This window comes from Pan paniscus, chromosome 6 (assembly GCF_029289425.2).
Source record: "Pan paniscus chromosome 6, NHGRI_mPanPan1-v2.0_pri, whole genome shotgun sequence".
NCBI lineage: Eukaryota > Metazoa > Chordata > Mammalia > Primates > Hominidae > Pan > Pan paniscus.
The window spans coordinates 43404999-43431544 of NC_073255.2; the positions used below are offsets into that span (position 1 = coordinate 43404999).

Consider the following 26546-nt stretch of genomic DNA (forward strand, 5'->3'; position numbering starts at 1 on the left):
AGATCTCAAGTTTCCTGTTGCATCTTTCAAACATGAACAAATACGTACTTTCAACTCTACCCTATATAGACCCTCCATTGGGCACTGGGGATATAGTACCAAAAAATATTTAGTCTTATCTATAACAGTTTAATTTTTTTAACCTAGATAATACAGTCATTAATACTGGTATAATTAAATATTAATTTTCAAAATGTTTATGAATGTAGAAAATGGAGAATGAGCATTATATGTCAAAGCAAGGATTCTAAGGGAAGTCTCCAAAGGACATTTATTTGGTTTGGCTGTGTCTCCACCCAAATCTCATCTTAAATTGTAATCCCCATGTGTTGGGGGAGGGACCACATGGGAGGTGATTACATCATGGGGGCAGTTACCCTCATGCTATTCTCATGATAGTTAGTGAGTTCTCATAAGATCTGATGGTTTTATAACCATTTCACTCAAACCTCTCAAACAAAGTTCATTTAAACCTCTCCTTCCTGCTGTCATGTGAAGAAGGACATGTTTACTTCCCCTTCCACCATTACTATAACTGTCCTGAGGCCTCCCCAGCCATGCTGAACTGTGAGTCAATTAAACCTCTTTCTCCTACAAATTACCCAGTCTTGGGCAGTTCTTTATAGCAGCATGAAAATGGACTAATACAGCCATCTTGATGCTCCTTCCACTTTGTTCATCTCCACCTCTCGATCGCTGCCCAGGCTCTGCTACTCACTTTCATTCTATTCCTAAGGGGAATTCACCTGAAATCAGAGCCAAGCAGAGAAGTGGCTGCCCTGCCTTTCCTAACCTGGTAGGGATATGGTGGCAAAGGCACCCCCTGGAACTTCCTCCACCACTGTTATAGTTTTTATTTAGCTTCTGTAAGTTACTCTCTTAAAAGGAGCCTTCGAATTCTAAGTTGGCAAACATTTTATAAGCCTCTGGGATAGACTGCCTAGTGACTAGAGTTCCTGAACACCTATTGAGATGTGGTGCTATGTAAGATCACAGGACATAAAGAACACAATTGACAACCAAACACCTTCGCAACATGCCTTTGATGTAACCATCATTGCTGGAGAATTCAAACCTTTCAAAGGAGTCCATATTACTTTGGAAAGGTCTAATTAAAAAACAAATAAATGAACAAACAAAACAAAACAACTTCTTAATATTGAGCTCCACGACTCATGCTTATAATTCTTTTTATTGGTCCTCTTAGTTTATATCCCCAGGGCAGAAGTAATAATCCCTTCTCCACACAACAGTCCTTCATGTTTGATTTAATATCCTCAGATACTAAACTATGGCAATTTTCATTATAATGTATTGCTGCTCTATCTTCATTATTTTTTCTTGTTTTCATACTTAGCCACCCGAGAATTCCTAGAATTAACCATCTGAGGCCTTCCAGGAAATCGTATGTTAAGTGCTGGTTTTCAGGAGAAAACTGGAGAAAAGTGTGAATTAGATGGCCAGATAATCATGATCTTTGTCTTATTTATCAGAATATAGGAGACAAAGGCAAAAGAATAGGGCATGGGGGTTGCTCATTGTTCTTTTCTATTTTTATGTTTTTTTAAAACAGGCTAAAGAAACGAGACAGAACCCCCAGACTCATGCCTGAGAGATCTCACTTAAGTCTTCACTATGTCTAACACAGGGACAATGTGCTAGGCATGTGGTTACAAAGCTGGACTTACAGTCAGAATCCAGACCCTGCTAATCAACAGTTGTGTGACCTTGGGCAAGTCACTTAAGCTTCCTGAAATTAGTTTTCCCATCTATACAAAGGAAATGATAATATCTACCTGGCCGGGCTGTTCCGAGAAACCAAATGAAATAATACATCTAGGGCTCATGATATGCTTTTGATAGCTAGTAGTGATTATTATTATTTCTTAAAGAGGATTTATATGGGGTTCTGGTCAACCACCTTATTCTTTTCTAGTCTACATACAAGTCAACTGTACCAGTGTGTAATTCAGAAATTCAGAAATAGATGTTTATGTAGCAGGCATAGGCAGAGGATATGCTACTTTATTATAATTTTTCTAAAAACTGCTGAACAAATGACATCCAAAAACTAATTTGGAAAATCAAAATAACAAGAGAAGCATGTGGACAAATGTACACCTGTGGCCAGGTCTCCAAACTGCATGCAGTGGAGTAAATCGCCTTACTCCCATGACCTCCCTCTTCATCCCTAGGCTGTAGTTCCAGCCCCCGCCCTGTCAGTTACAAGTTCTCATACGAGTCTTCGCTTCTCCATAAGCAGATGCTAAGAAAGGGTATCCACTGGAATGCCACCCCACTTTGAACTAGCACATTACCATTGTGGTTTAGATTCTTTATTCCCTTGTGAGTTTGATTAGCGTAAGTTGACTGCAAAGAATTCTGGATACTGACCAAGTTTCCTGAAGGCAAGAATATCACCTTTTTTGTTTTCTCCTGAAAACCAGCACTTAACATAGTGTCTCATACACCACAGAATGAATGCAGCAAACAGCTGTTGAACAAATAAGAGGGAGGTGATGAGAGAGGAGAAGGGAGGGAGGAAGGAAAGAAAGAAAAAAAGAGAAAGAGGGAGGGAAGAAGAGAAGGAAAGGAGAAAAGAAGGAAGGGCACAAGGGAGGGAAGGAAGGAAGAAAAAAGGAAGGAAGGGAGAGAAAGAGAAGGATGAAGGGAGGGAAAAAGAGAAAGAAGACAGGAAGAAAGGAAGGAAAGGAGGAGGGAAGACGGAACATAAAAGAGGAAACGAGAAATGAATGAATGAATGAGTCAAGATAATACCTGTGAAGCCTCTTGGAAGTCATCTCTACATCCCTCTTAGCAAATACCAAGGGCTTAACATTGGAAACAAACACAATAGCTGCGTCACCTGTGCAGGCTCTGCTATAAGTGACAACACACGACTACACTGTACTTAGTGATAAATGACAGAGATTGGGCTGAAATCAGTGGTTGACACTGCCACACGCTTATAGGTGATGCCCTTCCAGTAGCCCCCAAACTTTTCCAGGAGAAAATCATACCCACCACTGCAAAGTCAGAAAGAAAGACATCAAGAATAATCAAGCGTGCAATTACTTATTAAAGTTGGTTCCAGTACCCACTGAACAGGCAGTAAGAAGAATTGCAGTGTCTCCACCCTCTCCCCAAACAGCAGGTGCTAAAACCTACTGCAAATACAAGGACTTAGCAGGTTATGTTGTTAGATTTAGTAAATAAAAATACATGCAATATTTGGGAAATACATGTGCTAAAAACAATTCCCAAAGAACTTTGGCTTATGCAAGTGATATGTTAGTATTTATCATATTAGATTTTAACGAAAATTTTTTAAAAATATTGCATCATTTAAACTCACAATAGGTGAGCTGCAGAGCCTCACATCTGTAATCTCAACCCTTTGGGAGGCTGAGGTGGGAAGATTTTTTGAAGCCAGGAGTTTGAGAACAGCCTGGGTAACATAGCAAGACCCCCATCACTATGATAACAATTATTTTTTAAATTAACCACATGCTGTGGCATGTGCCTGCAGTCCTAGCTACTTGGGAGGCTAAGGCGGGAGGATCACTTAAGCCCAGGAGTTTGGGTTGCAGTGAGTTATGATCACACCACTGCACTCCAGCTTGAGCTACAGAGTGAGACCCTGTTTCTAAAAAATACAAAAAACAAATTAAAGAAACCCCTAACAAACTCATCACATGTCAATATAATAACATCTTATGACATTTTTATGGTTTTTTTCTTACATTTTTACAAATATCTTTACTGTTTACTCCCCAGCCTAATAAAAGACAGCTAGATTCTTTTATTTACTTCTGCTTTGAATCTGTTGAGATATTGCATGTCATACAGCTTCTGGAAAACTCCATTGTACACTTGTAAGAGAATGAGAGTGATGAAAGCAAATCATATCTTAGTGTTATTATGAAAATAATGCTGGCCTCACAAAGCCCCTGAAAGGGTCTTGGGCTGCCCCAGGAGTCCCTAGACCAAACTGCAAGAACTACAACTCTAAGCCAACTAAGGACAGATGGAAAGACCACAAAACACCCAGAAGAGATTTCCATACCTGCTGTGCTGGTGTCCATCACCGGTTTCTAGCTGTTCTGTAGTGTGCAGTGTCTTTGACAAGGGGAGAGACCAAAACACCCATTCTTGGCCCCAGTCCAGGGCTGTCTCCAGTGGCCACTCTCCACTGGGATGTTGGTCCAGTGGAAACATGGCCAGACTCTCTACCACCTGTTGGCTTTGCTTTCCCTTTCAGTGCCATTCTTCCCAGAACAGTATCCTTAAGCTTCAACGCAGGTATGGGTGACAAACCAATCAAGTTGGCTTCATTTCCAAACCCACAAATCCTAAGTTGCTTTACAATGTAATATACATCAAGTATAGGCTATCTTCTCCAGAGCAGTAGCTACAATTGTTAGTGTATATTATCTTGACTTATGTTCAGGTATCGGTTGGTATGAAGTGAAATCTTAAGAGATAACTCAATAACCTAAGACTTAAGAAATGCCTGGTCCAAAACTCTTCTTACAAAAGAGGCAACAGTTGTGTCACAAGTGCAATGACATTTATGTCAATTGTTGTACTCCCAGAATAATTCCTTAGGGGAGAATGAAATAATCAAAATTGATCATGGGAAGACATCTTTTATATCTGTACCAAATCTGAAGTATTGATGTTAATCCCTACATAACCTAAATGTAACATTGAGCTAGCTCCTCTCTCACCAAACCTTTTGTGTAAATTATGCCTAGGGAAAGAGAAACACAAAAGATCAAGAAAATGTACACAATGTTCGCCAGAAAATGCATACCAGTCCCAGACTCATGAATAAACACTCAGGTAAAAAGCACTGTCACATAAAAACATTGATGAATCTCCAAAATGTCCAGTCGACTTCTGATGCTCACATACATTTACAGATTCTCATCAGAGCACTACATCAATTTTACGTAAATAAAATACCCTCCTAGATTTTGATCCCAAACTAGGAAAAAATGCTTAATTATAAGACTTTTCTACTTACTTTTTATGCCTTTCTCTTCCTAATATTGGAGGCCAGAGGAAAGATGAAAAAAATTAACAAATATAAATAGTAAACCTTCATTATTATATTCCTGAATTCCCCCAGTGAGATGCTACAAGAACAAAAGGCTCTGAATTCCATTAAGCATGTAAAACCCCGCATTCTTTATCTCCTTATTAGGGGTTTACAATGCACAATCGCAAAATAAAGGCCCTGGGAAAACAGAAACTTTAACTGATTACCTCCCAGATTAGTTTCTCTTGAACTTCACCTCTTTTTGCACAACATCTATTGACATCACCAAACCCCTGTGGCCCACTCTCCAGGTTGGACGTCCTCCCATATCAAACCTGGGGTCGCCAAACCCCAGGAGTATTAGGCATGATGCTCTGTACGAATGGACCAGATCTGTAGCTGGCCCACTTTCCTCAGCCTGTGATATTCACCCTCCATATCAGTGCTATGACCTGAGGATGAGAAGAGATATGGGATGATGATGATGATGATGATGATGACGACGACGATGACGATAAGGGTCTGAGAAGTCAGGAATAGTTGTACTTGTTCTCAAAGCAGAGCCCCACACTGAAGTTCCTCTACCACAAAATCCATTTATGCCCAAAGCACCTAACTTTGTAGGTATAAGTCTGTACTTTAACCTCAGAATAAAATTAGGACATTCCTTTGATCAAAGTCACATCTTATTACAAAAGACTTTTTTCAATTATACCTTATTTTGCATACTCTGGCAAAACTTGGAGTTTAGACTGGGTTAAGCCTATTATATTTCTTTGATATGTTTATAAATTATTTCTCAACATGAAGACATAAAATGGTCTACTTTCCATTCATTCATTCACTTCAAATATTTACTCATACTCTAGTAGATGTCAGGCACACTCAAGGCTGAGGAGCAATAGAACAGACAAAAGAAATGGCTGTCATAATAGATTGTTCAGCTGTGGTTGGAAAATGAGAGGCAATTATTTTAAATAATAATTAAAATACGTCATACATTAAATGGCAAAAAAAAAAGTGCCAGGGAGAAAAATAAAGCAGGAAAGGGGGGAAAGAGTGTTGGAGGAATTGCAATCTTAAAGAGGGTATTAAGGGAAGGCCTCACTTGAGAAGCTGATATTTGAATAATGATCTAAGGTCGACAACAGAGTGAACCCTCCAGATAAATGGGGACGGGCACTCTAGGACGATGACACTGTAAGTGCAAAAGCCCAGAGGTCCCACAAGGATGTCAGTGTGGATAGAGGGGAACTGGCCAGGGAAGTGTTATAAGAGGTAATGGAAGTAGGGATCAGGTCAGATGGGGTTTTGTGGGCGTTTTTAAAGGACCTTGGCTTTCTTTCTGAGTGACATGAAAAGTTGCTGATATGTTTGGGACACAATAGAGCCTCACTCACCTTTTAACAGGAACAGACTGATGGCTGTGTGAAGAAGAGATTCTAGTGGAACAAGGAAAGGACAAGGGACAGTTAAGAGGCTCTGCAGTAACTCAGGCAGGATGTTACGGTGTTGGTAGTAGTGGAGGTGTAAAAATGGTAGCATTCTACATCTATTTTAGAATTTGATGCAGATGAGCTTGGCTGATGGACGAGATGAGAAGCATGAAAGAGAGGCCTCAAGAATGACTCCATGTTTCTGGACTGAGCAACCTGAAAGATGGGATTTGCTGAGGTGAAAACGACTATAGGGGGAAGAGGTTTGCAGAAGACGGAGATGGGGTGCTCATTTTTTCATGCACTAAGTTTGAGATGCTATTAGATGCCTAAGAAGAGATGTCAAGTAGGCAGCTGGATACACAGATCTCAAGTTCAGAAGAGAGGCTGAGGCTGGAAATACATGCCTGGTATATAAAAACATGAGGTTGAATGATGTCCCCACAGAGTGAATAACATAGATTAAAAAAAGAAAAGAAGCCCGAAGCCTGAGCCATGGGAAACTCCAACATTAAGAAGTCAAAGAGATAAAAAGGAACCAGCTAAAAAGGAATTGAGTCTAGTACCCTGGAAGCCAAATGAAGAAAATAGTTCAAGGATGGGTAAATGATATATTGTGCCAAATAATTCTAAGAGATGGAGAAGTGACCACTTAATTAAACAAGGTGGAGGTCACTGATTACCTTGACAGCAGTTTAAGTGCCATGGTCATGTAGAAAGCCTGACTAGGGTGGGTTCAAGACAGAAGAGGAGAAATAAAAAAGCATATAGATCAGGAATTATTAGATCATGTCCAGGCACCCCTGAGGGGTTCCCAAGAGCTTTCCATGCATCAACAGAGTCAAAACTACTCTTATTCTTTCATAAGTTTATGGCAGAGTTGTTCAAAGATTCCATGACATATAGATGACATCCCGTACTGACAGCTAATGAGATGTGTGCTTGTGTATTACATTTTAAATGTTTTTAATTTCTAATATGGGAAATACTAATGAATATAACCAAAATAAACTACAATTCTTTGGAGGTGTTTTTAAGAGTTGTAAAGAGGTCCTGAGATCAAAAAGTTTGAGAATGGCTGAGTAGACAGACAGACATGCATGCATATACTTATAGCAAAGCTTTAGCCTCAGAAGTCACATCGGGGACACACAGGGTCCTAGTCAAAAGCTGATTCTATTCAGTGCAATATGTGACTGTCTGAAAAGCTCTAGCCTGAAACAACCTTATTTATTCAGGGCCGGATGTCAAAATGAATAAGACCATCCTTCACTCAAGCACAATTTGGTCCATAGATTCAAATTCTCTTTAGCATTATTATATTTTTGTCTAAGGGGAAATTTAGTTTAGAATGGTTCACCACACATAAGAGTCAACAATGTATTGACAATCTCATGGTTTATTACTGATGGGAATAGGGAATTATTTTAATAAAAGATTAAGGTTAAAAGAATCACCACCATCCCATTTATTCATTTTCAAGGATAATACGCATCAGAGCTCCCTTTCACTCAAAACATATGAAGAGCCCAAGATTACATTTCTGTATCTCTGTGTAGTAAAAAGAACAGATAACTTTAGAAATCAACAGACCTGGGCTTGTCCACTTCCTAGTTCAGTGACTTTGGCAACATACTTGACACCTCTGAGACTTTATTCTTCAATCTTTCAAGTAGAGATTTCATAAGTTCGTGACAATCAAATAAAATATGCTATACAAAGAACCTAATAGAAAGCCTAGCAAAAAGTAGCTATTCAATAGTGAATTTTTTTTTAGTATTTCAGTAACTAAGCACAAGCCACACACCTTTTAATACTTAAACTTGAAATAATAATATGAAAACACTTGTTCAAAGCAAGAGAGAATAAAGGATTTATTAAGACAATACTTACATGTAGACATTCATAGTGAAGCCTTCTGCATTCATTTTGAGGATGAACCCCTCTGCACAGGATAGACATATTCTATCAGGTATTTATTTCCTAAATGCTATTGTGTGCCAGGCACTGTGGTGGACAATAAGAATACTAAAGAAAATAAAGCAGAGCCCCTGCCCCCAGGGAAGCTCACAGTCCACTAGGGAAACAAATTCTGGACAAAACTGCAATAGAGAGGGATAAAGCTGTGTCAGCCATGCACTGGGTGCCCTGGAGGCAGAGTGAGGGGGGCCAGGAGCCCCTGCACTGCTTACTACCCACCAAGTCCTATAATCTTCCTTCCAGTGAGTAACAACTCTTGAAAAATATCCCTAAAGAACCCTGCTACTACCATTGCCATTGACACATCTCTGAACTTACTGAGTTCTGCTCTATAATGACAGGGTTAGAGAGAGACAGGATGGTCATGTGTTTCCGGGGTTTAGAATTTGATTAGCAACAATCTAAATCCATGGAAAAGACTTGTTTATAACCAGTTTATTTTTACATGTGCATTTCTTTTTTAAAAAAAATAAGGTCATTAAGAGCCCATTTGTTTTTATATATTTGACTTGTTTCAATTCATTTTAGTCATTGTCCTTTCATGCTCTTATTGCAGCATTTCAGGCTACTGGGAGCACCTTCATGTTGGCCTCTGTGTCCTTTTGAAGTGACTCCAGGTAGTCTTTGACAGCTTCCTTGCTTCAGAGGATAACAAGCTATTCCAGATGCATCTTATACATTTCCTACCCACACCTAGAATCAGCTATTTCTGCAAGGAGCCCTGGTAGTAGGAAGTTTTAGTAGGATATGGTTTCATTTAGTAAGAAATGTGGCACTGCGGCATGGCTGTCATTGCTTTGAGGCCTGAATATCATTCAAGATGTGGTCATGTTCATGAGATGTCGCCGCAGTCAGGTTAGTCATTTACTACCACCTAGCACCGTCCTTTTCTGACAATGCCGTCCATGAGGGGATGTCCCCTGAAGGCAAGCTATTCTGCCAAAAATCAAAGCTCCCTGCAGAGATATGCCATTCCTGCACTGGTAGGTCATTCTTGGCATATGACCATGAATCACGTCATGTGGCAGAAAAGGAAAAGAACCTCCTAGAGATTTGGAAGGCCAGTTTCTGACGAGAGAACTAGGGAATCAACATTCCCAGGCATCAGCCTTCCTGGAAATTTTCCCTCTGCACTCTCTGGGGCACACGGCCTGATTCCATCACTGCCTCAGCAGAGACCTGAGCAGATGGAGCTGAAATCTTGCAACTTCTACCTAAATAAAATGGCCATTATGTAAATATCGGGCTTGAATCCAGTGTGCAAGGGCATATGTGTATTTCAAATAGCCATCAGGTCTACATTTCTCCCACGTGCTTCAAGCTTTAAACAAAAATTTCCTATCCCTTCTGAGTAAGAATTACAAAGTTCATCTCTGAATTCTCCATGACAACCAAGAAAGGTGGCAATTTCCAACCTTGGGAAACAGCAAGCTACATGTTCCAACCCTCAGACTTCTCAGTCCATGATTCATCATCATAATCATCATCACAATTCACACAACTGTTTATTTACGGGGTGCCAGTTAAGTAAGAAGTATCTCATTTCCCCTCACAAGAACCCCATGGCATAGATACCACTATTATTCCATTTTTACGGTGAGGATTCTGAGAATCTACAAGGCCATGTGTTTCAAAACTATTAGGAGGCAGTGCCAGACTCAGGTCTGACTCGAGGTGGATGCCCTTAGCCATTACTCTGAGAAAGAAGGGAACAAGTATCCTTTCTCCAGTTGGCAGGACATACAGTAGGGAATATGACTTGGCCACTAGCTCCCAGCTAGTGGGGAGTGGAGATGCATAAACTCTGCTAACTAGGTCACTCACAGGGGCTTTTGCAAAGTAAGAAGATGCTGTCATTTGATGGTGACAGCCGCACTCAAGTCATCTGTAGTACCAGGTCCTGACGACACAAGCCTGGCTTAAGAAAAATACATTCCCTTTACACATATGGATCTTTGAGGAAAGAGCAGAAAAAGTGCTTTATACTAGGTTCTGCTGTTATTTTACACACCACAGAGCCAAATTTAGCCTAAGCTTTTAATACATGGATCTGTCCAATAGCCTCATGGTCCACCGTGCCAGTGGAATTTTCCTGTCTACTCTTAATAGGCTATTTAAATGCAGCAAGGGCTATTTTTGAAACATTTTTCACCGTTTGAGTGTGGTATATGGTAGAATTTCTAAATCTCAATAATGCTTCAGCACTGATTACTTCTTCTGATGGGAACATTAAGTATAAATGTATGCATAGCTGTGGATACACAGAAGATTTCACTTACATAATCCTTAAACCAGGGGATAGTGAAGTAGCAGCTAGCCTGAGAGATTTTTTTCTGAGCTTCATCTCTTTGCACTGAGATAACTTTCACACATTTCTTTTGAATTTAGCTTTCACCTTTTTCACCCTTTAAAATAATCTTATCCTACAAATAATGGCATGCTACATTAAATTACACCTAAAAGATGGCCACATGAAGTCCAGACATGGAACTAAAATATGCCTGGACTTCCAAATATTTCAACAGGAAGGCAACCATCCCAGCATTTGTTTAAATATGAAAATTTTCATCGTGGAAATTTTCCAACGAACATGTAAGTAAAGAGAACAGTATAAAGAACCCCCACAAACCCTTTACCCAGCTTCAACCCCTTATCAACATTCTGCCATTCTTGTGTCACATGTCAATCTCATCAGAATTTTTAAAAGGGCATTCTCTGAACAAAACAAGCCTTCTGTCGGAACTACAGTGGTGTCTCAAATTTTGTATTTTCTATAATAACATAGATTCTTCTACCTTGTGGTACCAATCACAGAATATATCAACTCAACAGCATCTGCTCAATTTCAAAACTACTCTAAACAGTAACTCACACTTGCAACAAATCAAGATATGAAAGGGCCAATTGCTAGTGAGTTAGCTCTAAGCAACATAGACTGATCTTTTCTCATATATATATATATATATATATATATATATATATATATATATATAATCACATTCATGTAAAAATACAAGGTCTGACATGGAAGGAGGGGTCTGGAGCTGATGCAGAGTACAAGTGACAGCAGGTGGCTCCAACCAGAAACACAAAGGTACACACAGTCTACATTCGGCCACACCAAGTAGGGGACACAGGTCCCAGTTCTGCTTCTCATCATTATCCTCATCATGACTATTTATTGATGATCTGTGCTATCCTGCACCCTGTGCTAAGCACTTTACATGTCTTCTCTTTCATCTCCAACAGGATAGATCTATTTTATCTTCAACTTGCAGATGAAGAAACAGAGGTTTAGAGAGATTTCATGGCTTGTTCAGCAGAGTCTAGATTAGAAACCAGGTTGTCCTAACTTCGAAGTCTGCATTATTTCTCCTATCACACACTTTGGTCCCAAGTATTATTGACCCAAATATTAGGAATTGTGTAAATACACACACACACATAAAACCCACAACTATTCTGAATCTCTAGTGTGCTAATGAATAAAATGACCAGTACCTGTGCAATATCTGGTTAAAATCTGAGACTGTGGGGCTCTCACCAATTTTATAACTTTTTTCGCTCCTGAAGAGACTAAACAAATCAAGGAGCTGTGGCCATGCTGATCTGGACACTGAGTCGACACTGTTTACTGTACTTCAAAGCACCTTTAATATTAGGAAACAGCTCTGGGTGCTAATGTTTCCTGGGGCAGGTGGGTCAGGAGGTTTCAAAGCTGTGACTATTTAGTGCCACCAAAAACCAATCTTGACATCGATCTAAACGTGCTTCAGAAGAGGTGGTTCCAGGAGAAACTGTCAGCTTAAACTCTCTGAGTTATCTGTGGTATTTAAGTCTAGGTAATAAAAGGCTCTCTGATACTTGGATCACATTTTGTACTGAAATCACCTGAAAGGGTATTTGGGGAGATTTTGACAGTTAAATAATGAAAGCTTGCAAATGAGAAAGCACTATGTTATAACCTAAGATATTCACAGGGGGCTGGGAAATGCAAAGGTAAGTCCTCTGAACTTAATTCTTTGAAGAAAATATTTAATTAGCAAATGTCTTACATAATGGAAGAAACCTTCAAATAGTACAAGAAGGTGGTGCAAGAATGGCCCTGATTTGATATACTGAAACATCATACCATGTGTATGCCAACGTCTTCAGTCCATTCCAAAAGAAAACTGTCATAATAATTGTGCTGCCAACGGTGCTCATTCTCTAACCCCAACCTACAGTATTTACTCTAATATTAATCTCCTCTATAATCGTGGGTGATCAGCTAGGCTCCACAGCTTCAAAATGCTGAACTTTAAACAGCTTATTAATTACTGTGTGTGTGTGTGTGTGTGCGTGTGTGTGTGAGAGAGAGATAGGGTCTTACTTTTTCACCCAGGCTGCAATGCAGTGGCGTGATCTCGGTTCACTGCAGCCTCGACCTCCTGGGCTCAAGCGATCCCCCCACCTCTGCCTCCCAAGTAGCTGGACTACAGGTGTGCACCACCTCACCTGGCTAATGTTTTTGTATCTTTTTCTAGAGATGGGGTTTGGCCATGTTGTCCAGGCTGGTCTCAAACTTCTGAGCTCAAGTGATCAGCTGTCTCGGCCTCCCAAAATGCTAGGATTACAGGCGTGAGCTACCACGCCTGGCCTTATTAATTACTATTAATTAAGATGGAAGATGGGATAATATCTTCCATCTTATCCCAAATAGTATTTTTCTCCCAACTTTAGTTCTGCATCACTCTCTCAATAAACTATACATAGTGGGGTTCCATATCATCTTGAATCTTCTCCATTAAATCTTGGTTTCCTAGATATAAGAAAGCTTCAGAACACCAGGCATATGTGTAATCACCATACTGCTTTTCCTTTCTTGGTGAACTGATCTGGGAAAGCAAAGGGCACTAAAATTTACTAAATGTCTACTGTATGTGCCAGACATGTTAATTGCACCACATCAAAATGAGCCTGTCAAGATGTAAAACTCCTTTTTTAAAATTTTTGCCAATATGCACTACTCACATCCCTGCCTCTGTTCTGAACCTAACCAGCTCTCCAATTATGGGGCACCATATTGGATTAAGAGTTATGTGTATTTCATAGAAAAAAAAAGATAATCGGGGGAAAAAAAACAGATATTTTCAGAAAACCCATTAGAACTGGCTTTGATTCTAAATGTTATTATTACCTCCAAACTATCATTATAAAGAAGACTTGTAATACTAACTTGAATATATATTTTACTAGGATTGAGGCCATAATTGTTAAAAATTAATTGAATACTTAATGGGCATCTGAAGTTCAAACACCCTCCTCCACACCCTCTCCTGCCCCCAAACAACCATGACTACTACACAGTCAAACAAATATAATTAATTGAAATAATAATTTAACAAGAAATTATAAGAATAATTATGATTTTAATCATATAATTAAAACTCACTTACAAAAGTAGGTGAGTCCATTCTTTAGAATAGAAAATACCATATTCCTATTGATCAAATTCCAATTTCAACTAATAAATTTAATTGATATTGAAGTCTGACTATCCAACATTAAAGTAGAAATAAGATAATCAGAGATTCAGACCATAAAAACTGCAAGTGTGAGCAGAACACTTCATAAAGAACAAGCAATATCCTTTTCTAGAATAAATGAATATGGTCAACACTCAACTCTTGGTAAGGTATAATTTTACTTCTAGATTGTATCTAATTCTCACACCATCACTTACCCATCTCTGAATCCCACCAAATTCCTCATTCCATCTCTCATTCCTACTTTTACCTTAATCCTCATCTCAGGGTTGATGTGACTGTAAAGCTTACATATTGGATAAGATTGCCTGTCTCATACACTAGTTGGTAATTTTTTTAAATAGCAGAATGTTTAATGGCTTGGCTTCCAGACTGTGTCAACCTATCCTGAGCATCAAAACAGCTGCATCCAAACCATAATGGTCACATAAAATGTCATGTATTCTTGCCACTAGTTATTTCATCACAACAATTTTGTAGAATACTGTTTCTGCCCAACCTGAAGATGAGGTTTTATTAAAATTATATCTCTAAGAATACAGGCTTTGCATTTGATTGCTGACACAGTATTTCATATTACGTAGCTCTCAATTATTGAGTATGTGAAAGTTTAGTTTGGGGTAAACACACCAACCTGATACATCCTTAATCAATGCCAGTTTTATATGCCCAGAAAGGGCACCTGTGAACACAAAATTGCAAATGTTGGACCTCATCATAGGCAAGATTTTAGAGGTCACTTAAAACAATTCAGTGGGTGGAAATCACCAACAATCACAGAATGGATAAAAACAGTAAACTGTCTTAATGAGTTCTTGTTGCTCGAAATAAAATTTCAAGGGACACTATCACACAGGGCTTCAAAGAGTGCTTTATCTGAAATGACACTGATGGAGTGTTGAAGTGTTACTGGGGGGTCTTTGTTCTTCCAGCTCCCAAGATGATGGCGGGCTGCTCCCAAGATGAGATGGGCCTTTTGTTCTCTGAACCGGGGTTCTTGGCCTCACAGATTCCAAGGAATGGAACCTTGAGCCATGCGGTGAGTGTTATAGCTCTATTAGAAGCTGTGGATCACAGAAGAGAACTGTGGAACCCAGCGACTAGTGTTCAGCTTGATTAGGACGAACCCAGGCACTTAGCTGTGCAGGAACAATGGTGAGCCTTTAGCCCAATCAGGAACAGCAATGGATGCCTCGCTGGATCAGGAGCACAGCCCACACCCTGCCAGATCTGGAGGGGTAGAAGTCAGCAGCGGGTCTGTGATGGCGGCATTCAGCAGTGGTGGATGGTGAGTGAAAGCTCAGCTCGAGCCAGAACAAACACAGACCAGAAGAGTGCAGTTGCAAGCTTTAATAGAGTGAAAACAGAGCTCCCATACAATGGGAGGGGACCCAAAGGGGGTTGCCCACTCCCGGCTCGAATGCCTGGGGTTTATATCCCAATCATTGTCCCTCCCCCTGTGCTCTCAGATGATAGATGATTTGACTATTTCTTTACCTCCTGCTCTTAGCCTAATTTGTATTTTAGTGAGCCCTCTTTACTACCTGATTGGTTGGGTGTGAGCTGAGTTACAAGCCCCGTGTTTAAAGGTGGGTGCGGTCACCTTCCCCAGCTAGGCTTAAGAATTCCTAGTCAGCCTAGGAAATCCAGCTAGTCCTGTCTCTCAGAAGTTCCCTGGAAAACTAAGTGGGATAACTCAAAAGGTGGCTCTATTGAGGACAATGACCACAAGGCCATAGATGCATGTGAAAGACTAATATAACTTTCATAAAATGTAAGAGTAAAAATGTCCCACCTCGAAGGTAAGATATAATTGTATATTATAAGTGATTTCAAAATGTTACTAAATTAATACACTAATATTATAAGTTGGCATTCACCTATTCGTAGTATAGCCTTAAAAGTTCATTTATAAACAGGAGGGATATTTTGAGAGGGAATCTTCTCACCAGTTGTCTTATATTCAGGAGAATGCGGTAAATATCATTATCATAGGGCTAGGTTACCAGGTCTCCTCTGATTCCCATGGCAAGCTCTCCAGTTCCCTAAAGCTAAGGGAATTTTCAAATATAAATAAATTATGCCAACCTGTCTTTCTCAACCAAGAGAGAATAATTTAAGAATCTTGGAAGCCCAATGCCTCCTTTCTTTTCTTTTCTTTTCTTTTTTTTTTTTTTGAGATGGAGTTCGTCTCTTGTCACCCAGCTAGAGTGCAATGGCATGATCTCAGCTCATTGCAACCTCTACCTCCTATGTTCAAGTGATTCTCCTGCCTCAGCCTCCCTAGTAGCTGGAATTCCAGGCATACGCCACCATGCCCGGCTAATTTTGTATTTTTAGTAGAGACGGGGTTTTACCAGGTTGGCCAGGCTGGTCTTGAACTCCTGACCTCAGGTGATCTACCCACCTTGGCCTCCCAGTGTGCTAGGATTACAGGCATAAGCCACCACGCCTGGCCCCAAATGGCTCCTTTCTATAAACTTGGCTCTCATAAGTTAGAAAGGGTCCCAAAAGTGGAATGATTCTGCAAAGTTCCCCCAAACCTTATCATCCCTCCACCACTAACAATAAACACATAACCAAACTGCTGACAAGCCTACAGCTGTCCTCAGCGTGCCATCTTTACCACCTCCCTAATTCTGTTCACTGCCCTGACACTTGTCCCAAGGAACCAACTATATCCCTTGAGGTCTGTGTAAAGCCATTCACATTTCTCTGATGTCTTTCGCTGCACATATTGCTGAGACCAGCTTGGTCGTGGAGACCCTAACCCAGCAGCGCTAGAGGAGTTAAAGACACACACACAGAAATATAGCATGTGGAATGGGAAATCAGGGGACTCACAGCCTTCAGAGCTTAGAGCCATGAACAGAGATTTACCCACATATTTATTTACAGTAAGCCAGTGATAAACATTGTTTCTATTAGAGATTAACTAAAAGTATTCCTTATGGGAAACAAAGGGATGGGGCAAAACAAAGGGATAGGCTCTGGCTAGTTATCTGCAGCAGAAACATGTCCTTAAGGCACAGATCACTCATGCTATTGTTTGTGATTCAGGAATGCCTTTAAGTGGTTTTCCACCCTGGGTAAACCCACAACCTTCAGCGTGGGCATCATGGCCATCATGATCATGTCAACAGTGCTGCAGAGATTTTGTTTATGGCCAGTTTTGGGGCCAGTTTATGGCCAGATTTGGGGGCCTATCCCAAGCAAGGTATGATCATTCCCTCTTCACAGCTACCATGGCCCCTTCTGAGCCATGTTTGATCAGAAAAAGAAATTACCTTGGGTCCAATGATCTCAGTTAAAATTCAGTTTCTAGGCCCAGCACGTTGGCTCAAGCCTGTAATGTCAGCACTTCGGGAGGCCAAGGTGGGTGGATCACCTGAGGTCAGGAGCTCAAACCAGCCTGACCAATATGGTGAAACCCTGTCTCTACTAAAAATATAAAAATTAGCCGGGCATGGTGGTGGACACCTGTAGTCCCAGCTACTTGGGAGGCTGAGACAGGAGAATTTCTTGAACCCAGGTGGTGGATGTTGCAGTGTGCTGAGATCATGCCACTGCACTCCAGCCTGGGAGACAGTGCAAGACTCCATCTCAAAAAAAAAAAAAAAAATCAGTTTCTCCCACTGTGTGGTCTCACCTGGTGATCCTGGGCCAGCGACTGAGACTCCCTGCATCTCAGTTCACTAATCGATAAAGAGGAAATAGCAATACCTGCTTCACAGCTGAATAAATAGGAGCATTGCTTTGAGAAGCCAAGGCCAACCTGTGGCATATTCTAGCCCCAACAGCTGTTAAAGCTGGGGCTCTGTTATTGTACTGACACACCTCCTCTTGTAACTTCTTCTGAACCTGCATTATCTCTCCAACTAAATTGCAAGTGATCCAACTGTAATTGAAATCCAATTAAAGTTATTCAAGTAGTAAAACAATGCAAGTACTTTGTTTCACTACTTCTCTCTATATCTTACAAAGCACTTGGCACACAGTAGAGGCATAATAAATATGTTGGCTACATGATACAAATGAAAGGCTTTTTATAGGCAAGAAACCATAAAGCATCTTAACAATAGGGTAAACATTTACTTATTTTTGTATCTGTAAAAGGATCTACTTCACTCTAGTGAAGCAGAAACTATTCTTTCAGTGTAGAATCATTTCTACTAATTTTCTTTGGCAGTCTTCAAAAACAATAAGATAAAGAAAAAGAAAAGAAAAAAACAAAAGCTCAAGCAACTCCCAGTGTGCCCTACCAAATGTACGTTTCAAGGGAGCAAGACCGGCTGAATTAACAGAGGTTACATCCAAAGGGTAACAAGCAGCGTTCCTGAGTGGCTCTTACATTAAGTCAAATGAAAATATTAAAGGACCTGTAATTTTCCCTTTATTGCTCTCAGTTCCATCACAGGAGCTAACTGCCTCTATAAAAATAACAAATGTTAATTTGCTGCATTACTTGATAGCTTTGCTTTGCAAAGAAGAATGCCACATTCGGTCCTGCTTTGATTCACTTTCATTCCTTCATCAACAAACACGTATGGGGCACCCACTGAAATGCTGCATCCTGTTCAGGGATCTGGGGATACAGTAGTACAGTAGTGAACACACAGTCAAAAATCCCCACTCAGAGCTTGCATTCAACTGGGTAGAGAAATAACAAGACAAGTAAGAAAAACACATAGTGCATGAGATGATGGTAAGGCTCAGGGTATAAGAAGGAAGCTAGACGGGAGAGAAAAGGAACAGACAAAGCTGGCGGGAGGGTGGTGGGAAATGAGGTCAAAGAGGGAACAAGCAGCTAGGTGATGAGGGCCTGTAGGACATGGCGAGAGCGGTGGGTTTACCCGGACAACATGGAGAGCCAACCAGGGCTTTGAGAGGAGGCCTGACAAGCTCTTGGCGTTAGCATGCTGGTGGTCGTGTGGAGTAAGGGTGCAGGGGGTCATGGGAAGAAGCAGGAAGCGAAGCTGGGAGACCAGTTCCATAACCAGGTAAGAGATGATGGTGCCCTGGGTCAGAGTGGTGAGGAGCGATCGAATTCCAGGTATGCCCTGAAAGTAGAGCTGCCATGATTTATTGATGGAATGGATGTGGGGCAAGAAAGAAAGGAGTTTAGAGTGACAAGGTTTCTGCGAGGTCCATATACAAGATACATGAATGATCCCAGTGAATTCCAAGTTCCTTCCAAGTAACTTCTACTGATGTCCCGAAGACACTTTCCTAAAACGCCCTCTCCTCCTAACCCTAGATACCAGCTGTTTGGAGGACAGCAACCTACACTGACTGCTTCCCTACCTGGTATCAGACATTGTGCAAGGTGATTTGATTCCATGTGATCTACTAACAACCTGTGAGGTCTTGGTTATTGTCCTGTTTTATGGTTCAGAGACCTGAGACTCAGTAGAGGTAGGTGATCTGCCAAGGCTTCATCTGGGGAAGAGGGGGTACATATGAATGGGGTGGCATCTCTTCCACTCCAATGGTTTGCTGTCAAGAGGGAAAGCCAAGCCAGTATTACCACATTTTCATACTTGTCTAGAGAAATATGAAATTGAGACTACTATGTGGATTCTCCTGATATTTACATGTATAGTTTAAAAAAAAACTATGGGCCAAACAAACAAATCTGCATCCCAAATTTCCCCTAAAGGAAGCAAGATAAAGACATCAGTGCTGCTTATTCTAAATTATTTCTAAATTTTTAAGCAATATTTTTTTCAAATGATGATCTTAGGTGATGCAAAGGCAATTAAACCCTTTAAAGAAATCTAAGGCAGAGATTAGATGGAAGTAAAAAAACAAGGGGGGGAAAGAATTTTAAGACGGATGCTTAGGCCACTGTTGTGGTGTACATTACATGTGAAATGTACCAGAAAGAACACAAACAGCCTTTGCCCTCCATGAGAGAAACTTGCTAGAGGAAAACAGGGACAGGAGTCTACTAATGGCCAGGGCTCTGAGCTCCATGACAAGGGAGGGACAGAGGGGAGTTGTGCCCTGGTTGCCCTGGTGATACACAACGACGCTGCCCCGCCCCTGCTTTGGGGACACAAGCAAACTGCTCCCCAGGGCTTCACTCCTGTGTGTCTTCCCTTCCTCTCCTCCACATATCACAGCTCCCCCTTTCCCTCAGCAGGAGGCAGATTAGGGGCCCAGGTACATGGGGTAGTGCTGTACAGGTGGGAGGTGCTGGGAAGACAAAGGTCATGCTGAAATTAGGCTGTATGAAAAAGATATGTCTGCAGTCTGGGCTGAAGGACTCTATAGCCAGGAGGATAGTCCCTGCCATGTTTCTCTCATAGATAAAGGGTATCTGAATGGCCAGTGAAGCCTGAATACAGAGTAGAGGTTGTGGAGAAGTGCAAGAATCCTCCCAAAGGAGTTTAGGACAAATATCAACCAGGGTGTCCAGAAAAGTCCAACTTTATTTTTTTATCTCATTTTTAATTTTAGATTCAGGGGTTGCATGTACAGGTTTTTTACATGGGTATATTGCGTGATGCTAAGGTTTGGGATATGACTGTACCCGTCACCCAGGTAGTGACACAGTACCCATTTGGTAATTTTTCAACCCAAGCTCCTCCCCCCACCTCTAGTAGTTCCCAGCGTCTACTGTTCCCATCTTCATGCCATTGTGTGCTCAGTGCTTAGCTCCCACTTATATGTGAGAACATGCAGTATTTGGTTTTCTGTTCCTGCATTAATTCCTTTAGGGTGTTGGCCTCCAGCTGCATCCATGTTGCTGCAAAAGATATTATTTCATTCCTTTCTATACCTGCATAGTATTCCATAGTGTATCTGTACCACATTTATCCAATCGACCATTAATAGACACCTGGATTGATTCCATGTCTTTGCTATTATGAATAGTGCTGTGATGAACATATTGGTGCATGTGTCTTTTTGGTAGGGTGATTTATTTTCACTGGGGTATATACCCAGTAATAAGATTGCTGGGTCAAATGGTAGCTCTGTTTAATTTCTTTGAGAAATCTCCAAACTGAGAAAACTCCAACTTTAGCTTGGATGTGAGCAAGTGTGAGAGAACAGCTACTGGTGTGAAAGGTTTGAAAGTGGCCAGGAAACAGGAGGTATTACTTGCCCTGTGGGAGAGAAGCAATAAGTCTATGGAGGGGTAGAGCTTGCTTACAAGCAACCAGCTTCTAGGAGCCAACAGTGGGCTTCCTCCAGCCTCTTGTCTCAGTTCCAGCCTGGGCACACACAGGATTGGCTCTTCAGACAGAAATCAGGAGCCCGGGGAATTATTAGTCCTATCAGGCAAGAAGTATAGGCAGTAAAGGGTAAAAGTTTTGTATGTTGAGACACTACTGAGAGGTGGGAGGACATGAAAGGGAGAGGGCAGAGTGGATTATTCACACCCAAATCTTAAACTGGGACCCTACATTATAAACATGCCCCAACTTGTGCTTTCATGTTGTAATTCTATAATTTCACGTTTGCCTGATGCAGTCAAACACGATCAAACAAAAATGAAACGCGACGGGAAGGGAAAGATGAGAAAGGATGGGATTCTGAGCCTCTTCCTCTTTATTTATTTTTTCAAACCAGAAATCTAAAACTGTCCTTTACCATACCTCTTGCCCACTCCCACATGCCAAATCTCACCAATTCTACCTCCCAGTGGACCCTCGATTCCATCCACCACCTTCAGGCCACTGCCAGCACCCTGAGGTAGATAGCCTTCTGGCCTATGCATTTATCTCTCTGTTTTCAGTCTCACTCACCCCTCCAGACCATTCTCTACTCCAGTGTCCAAATGACCTCTCAAACATATGCATCTGATCATACTTCTCTCTGGCTTCAACAGTTTCCCACTAACTCTTACAGAACAAAGTCCCCTGCCGCCTGGCCCATAGCAACAATGCAACAAATAGTCATTGAATAAGTGAACGTTTTGATTTTACATCATTTCATGTATGCTACTCCATTTTGAGTCAGGATAAACCTCTAAGCTGACTATCAAAAAGTACACATAGTTCTTGTCAACCATTAAAGTAAACTAAAAGGGCAGGGAAAAAAACAGCCCATGGTTTTGATACAATAAAGAATAAAAGTTTCAGATTCATAGTCATCCATTTGATTATGACATATGAATTCATAGAACTCATGCAGATTTGTATATATGATTGTATTTCCATTTAACAGGAATTTGTCATCATGAAAGTTATATTATGTTAAATAATTGCCCTCTACTGAATATTTGCCCCATAAGAGGAACAGGAAAAGGGTTATAATGAATCACTGACATCAGAAGATCATGTATTTGACCTAGATGCCTCTGAATCAGCTCTGCAACTAGGACTTCAAGGTAAAACATATGTTATACAGTCAAATATGAATATTTTAATTCAAGAGATATGCTCTGAGGTAATTCACTGTCTGAGATTTCTTAAGCAGAATGAAATACTGTATACATTCCCCATGCTGAGGTGAATTATCTTTTTTTTTTTTTCCACAATGAAAATAGATTTTTATCAACTCTCACAAGCAGAGGCAAAAATTACTCCTACCAAATACCAATGATACTCACAGGATGTGACATTAATGTCTAATAGGCTTAGCCAGTCTTAAAAAACCCCACCCATCACAACTCAATGGAAAATACTAATACCATATGCTGAGATATCTTAAAATTTGAAAATAGCTTTATCTTTCCATCTTGTTTATGGTAACTTGTATTCTTGTTTTGTGTTTCTATGGGGTGGAATCTGGCAATCTTTTCAGGTGTAGTATCTGCCTTGGCACCTGGCTCAGAAAGAGTTCCCTTTCCTCAGTCCCTGCATGTGCCCACCCTTATCCTGAGAACATTTATTTTATCTTCCTCACATTAGTCTTCATCTTAGCTATGAACTTATTTTTGTATAGAGCATATAGAATAAAGCTGGGGTCATTTTTTGTTCAAATGATGAGTTTTTGGCCCAAATAGATTTATTGAATGATTCTTACATACCTTTGACTTTATGTTTTAACTTTCCATAATTTTCCACTGATTTGTCTATTTATATTTGTAATATTTTAATATCCAACAAGATAAGGTCAACTTCCTTTTAGTGAAAGCAAGTTGTTAAGTTAGTCTGTTTAAGTCATTACTTGTGTTTGCAATGTTTGTTGTTGTTGTTGTTGTTCTTTTGTTGTTGTTGTTGTTGTTGTTTGTTTTTGAGACTGAGTCTTACTCTGTCACCTGGACTGGAGTGCAGTGGCATGATCTCAGCTCACTGCAACCTCTGCCTCCCAGGTTCAAGCAATTCTCCTGCCTCAGCTTCCCAAGTAGCTGGGATTACAGGTGCCTGCTACCATGCCTGGCTAATTTTTTGTATTTTTAGTAGAGATGGGGTTTCACCATGTTGGCCAGGCTGGTCTCGAACTCCTGACCTCGTGATCCACCTGCCTCGGGCTCCCAAAGTGCTGGGATTACAGGCGTGATGCAATGTTTTAATATCTTACAACACAAGGTCTACTTCCTTTCACCAAAATTTTCCAATTTATAGTTTATATTTTATAGGTTTATCAGCCTGTTTCTAATTCCGTATTTTCTTGATGTGGCTTCCAGCTTCTGTTCTTGATTTGTCATCTTAGTTATGTTTATTTTATTAGCCTTTTCAAAGAATTAATTCGTACTTTAACTGATTAATTTTTTGGTATTATTTTATTGTCTCATTCCTTGATTTCTGCTTGTAACCTTGATATTCCTTTCTCCTCCTGTCCTTAGATTGGGTTTTCCTGGCTTCTTAAGTAGACACTCATTTTCTTTAATTTTATCTTTTCCTGTATAACATAAAAGTATTTAAAGCAACTGCTTTTTCCCTGAATATAGCTTTGCTTGTCTCCCATGACTTTAGTGTGTAACGTGCTCAACATCATTAATTTCTATATAGTGCCTAAATGTAGCTTTGATTTCCTCTCTTTGACTTAAGTTACTTAACATAAATCTTTCTAATTTTTCAAGTAAATTGTGATAAACCTTTTCAATTGTTTTCTAATTCTTTGAGTTGTGGAGAGAATGTGGTCTATGTGATTTCTGCTTTTAGCAATGTAGTGAGATGAACTTCATTGTTTCTATATACTGTTGACCCTTGAACAACACAGGTTTCAACTGCACTAGTCCATGGACTTTCTTCCACCTCTGCCACCTATAGGACAGTAGGACCAACCCCTCTTCTTCCTCATCCTCCTCAGCCTACTCAACGTGAAGATGTTGAGGATGAAGACCTTTATGATGATCCAATTCCACTTAATGAATAGTAAATATATTTTCTCTTCCTTAAGGTTTTCTTAATAACATTTTCTTTTCACTAGCTTACTTTACTGTAAGAATGCAGCATATAATACACATTACATACAAAATATATGCTAATCAACTGTTTGTACTATCCTTAAAGTTTCCAGTTAACAGTAGGCTATTAGTAATTAAGTTTTGGGGAGTCAAAAATTATACGTAGATTTTTTACTGCATTGCGGGGTTGGCACCCCTAACCGCCACATTGTTAAAGGGTCAACGGTAAATATATATCTACATATTACATCTACATAAATTGCTATGTTCTTATACATAAAATTTGGTCTGTATTTGGTCTGTATTTGTTCTGTAGCATGCACTTGTATTAATATTTTATCATTAATATTAAATAAATTTGAAATATTTTAAATATTTATGTATTGTAAATATTATTTTAATAGTAAAATAATAGTTTTAGTATAAATGAATTAACAAAGCCCCTACTTTCCAATAGTATTTATTCCAACAGTCCACTGTTATGAGTCTCCTCATACAGAGCACTGTGATATAAAATATCGTTGTATCTTTTTATTTTCTTATAATATATTCCTAAGAGTGGAATCACTGAATCAAAAGTTAAGCATCTTTAAGGACCACTCCCAAACAACAATTTGAGAGTGGCCTTTGGATTCAGTCCTCGCCAAGAGGTAACAAGGTTTTTAAAATACATTTTTATTTGTGATAGTTTAAAAAAATAAAAGATAAAAATCCCACTTTAAATGCATTTATTTTATTATTAATTAATCTTACCTTTCCCATACCTTTCTAAATTATTTTTATTGCTTCTTTTGAGAACAATCTAGGCCAATCATGAGTTTTAAGCAAATATTTAAATTTTTCTTTGTATCTGTTTATCATGTCACATTCCCATTATAATATTCCTTCCATTCCATGCCTCTTTGAGTTACCCAGAAATTCCAGATTAACATTAAAAAATAGTATTTAATGGTGGCATCCTCTTCATATTCCCGATTTTTAAATACAATGACTTCAGTGTCAGCATACTCTGATGTTCTCGTAAGATTAATATTAATATTTTTATCATAAAAAAGGTTTTATTTTTAAAACAGGAATGAGTGGTGAACTTTATCATAACTTCTATATATCTATTGAGATTATTACTTACTGATTGGCTACATTTTTATGTTGAACCATAGGAAAATGTCAATCTTTGACCATTTTTTACCTAGAAAGTATGGTAATTTTCTATTGTTCAACCTAACATATTAAATGATATGCTAAATATTAAACCATCCTTGCACCGAAGAGACAACTCCTACCTGGTTACAGAGGTTAATTCTTTCAGTGCCCTTTTAAATTCAGTTTGTCAGTGTTTCTATATGAGATTTTGTATCTGCATTCATGAGTTAGCTTTGGCTGGGTGTTCTTTATTCAATCTTTGTTATAAGGTAATTTGCATAAGACATTAAGACACTGTTATAAAGTGACAGGTACTACCACAAACATTACCCATGCTGGCAGTGAGCCACAGATACAGCTTGTCTTCTGCCAAGCAGGAAACTGTACTCAAAAGACGATTACAAATGATTGCTCATTACGCCAGTTCACATCTTTTCCTTGAAGCTCATTAGCATGGAGACGCCGAACTCTCTTGAGGTCCTTGTTATCTAGTGGATCTCCTCTCCTGCTCCAAAACAGCCTTTCCCATTGTCAGTGAGCAGTGCCACCTTACCAGCTGTGCCCAGCCGTAAACCTGCCCTTCTGTAATAGAAATCAAGAGAGAATGTCCAGGCATCCAAATGTCAAGGCCTCATCCACAGCCACCATGGCTGGCCCTTCTTCGCTACTGCAACAGTTGTCCCGAGAATTCACTCTGATACTAATTGGAAGCCCTCATTCCCAAGAAGCAGGTGTCTGACTACACTTCTTTCTCCAGATCTGTTAAAATAGCATCTCATTAAAAACAACCTCCCTTGGGAGATAAGGCCAAAGACTTCTGTCTTATTTCACACTTAAATTATTTTTTCTCTTTGCTTAATCCAAGTTCCATTTTGTGAAGGGGCCTTTAAGCTCAAACAGTTACTTTTTTCATGTTCTAGGACACTCAAAGCTGTATTCTAATAATTAAATTTATGATATTTGAAAATCCAAACTATGCCTTATTCATTTTCTTATTCTTTCAAGCCCTCCCAGTATCTATAGCACAGTTCTGCTCAGTAAATGCTTGCTGGATTCAAAGTATTAACATAATCGTATTTTTCAGAGGTAAGGTAATGGAATGGAAAGACTAG

General features: G+C 39.8%; 1 protein-coding gene across 2 annotated transcripts in view; it reads right to left on the minus strand.

The window, feature by feature from the left end:
- LOC100995139 (amphiphysin) overlaps positions 1-26546 on the minus strand; it is a 246390-nt gene that overhangs the window by 190153 nt on the left and 29691 nt on the right. The gene's annotated exons all lie outside the window — the stretch shown is intronic.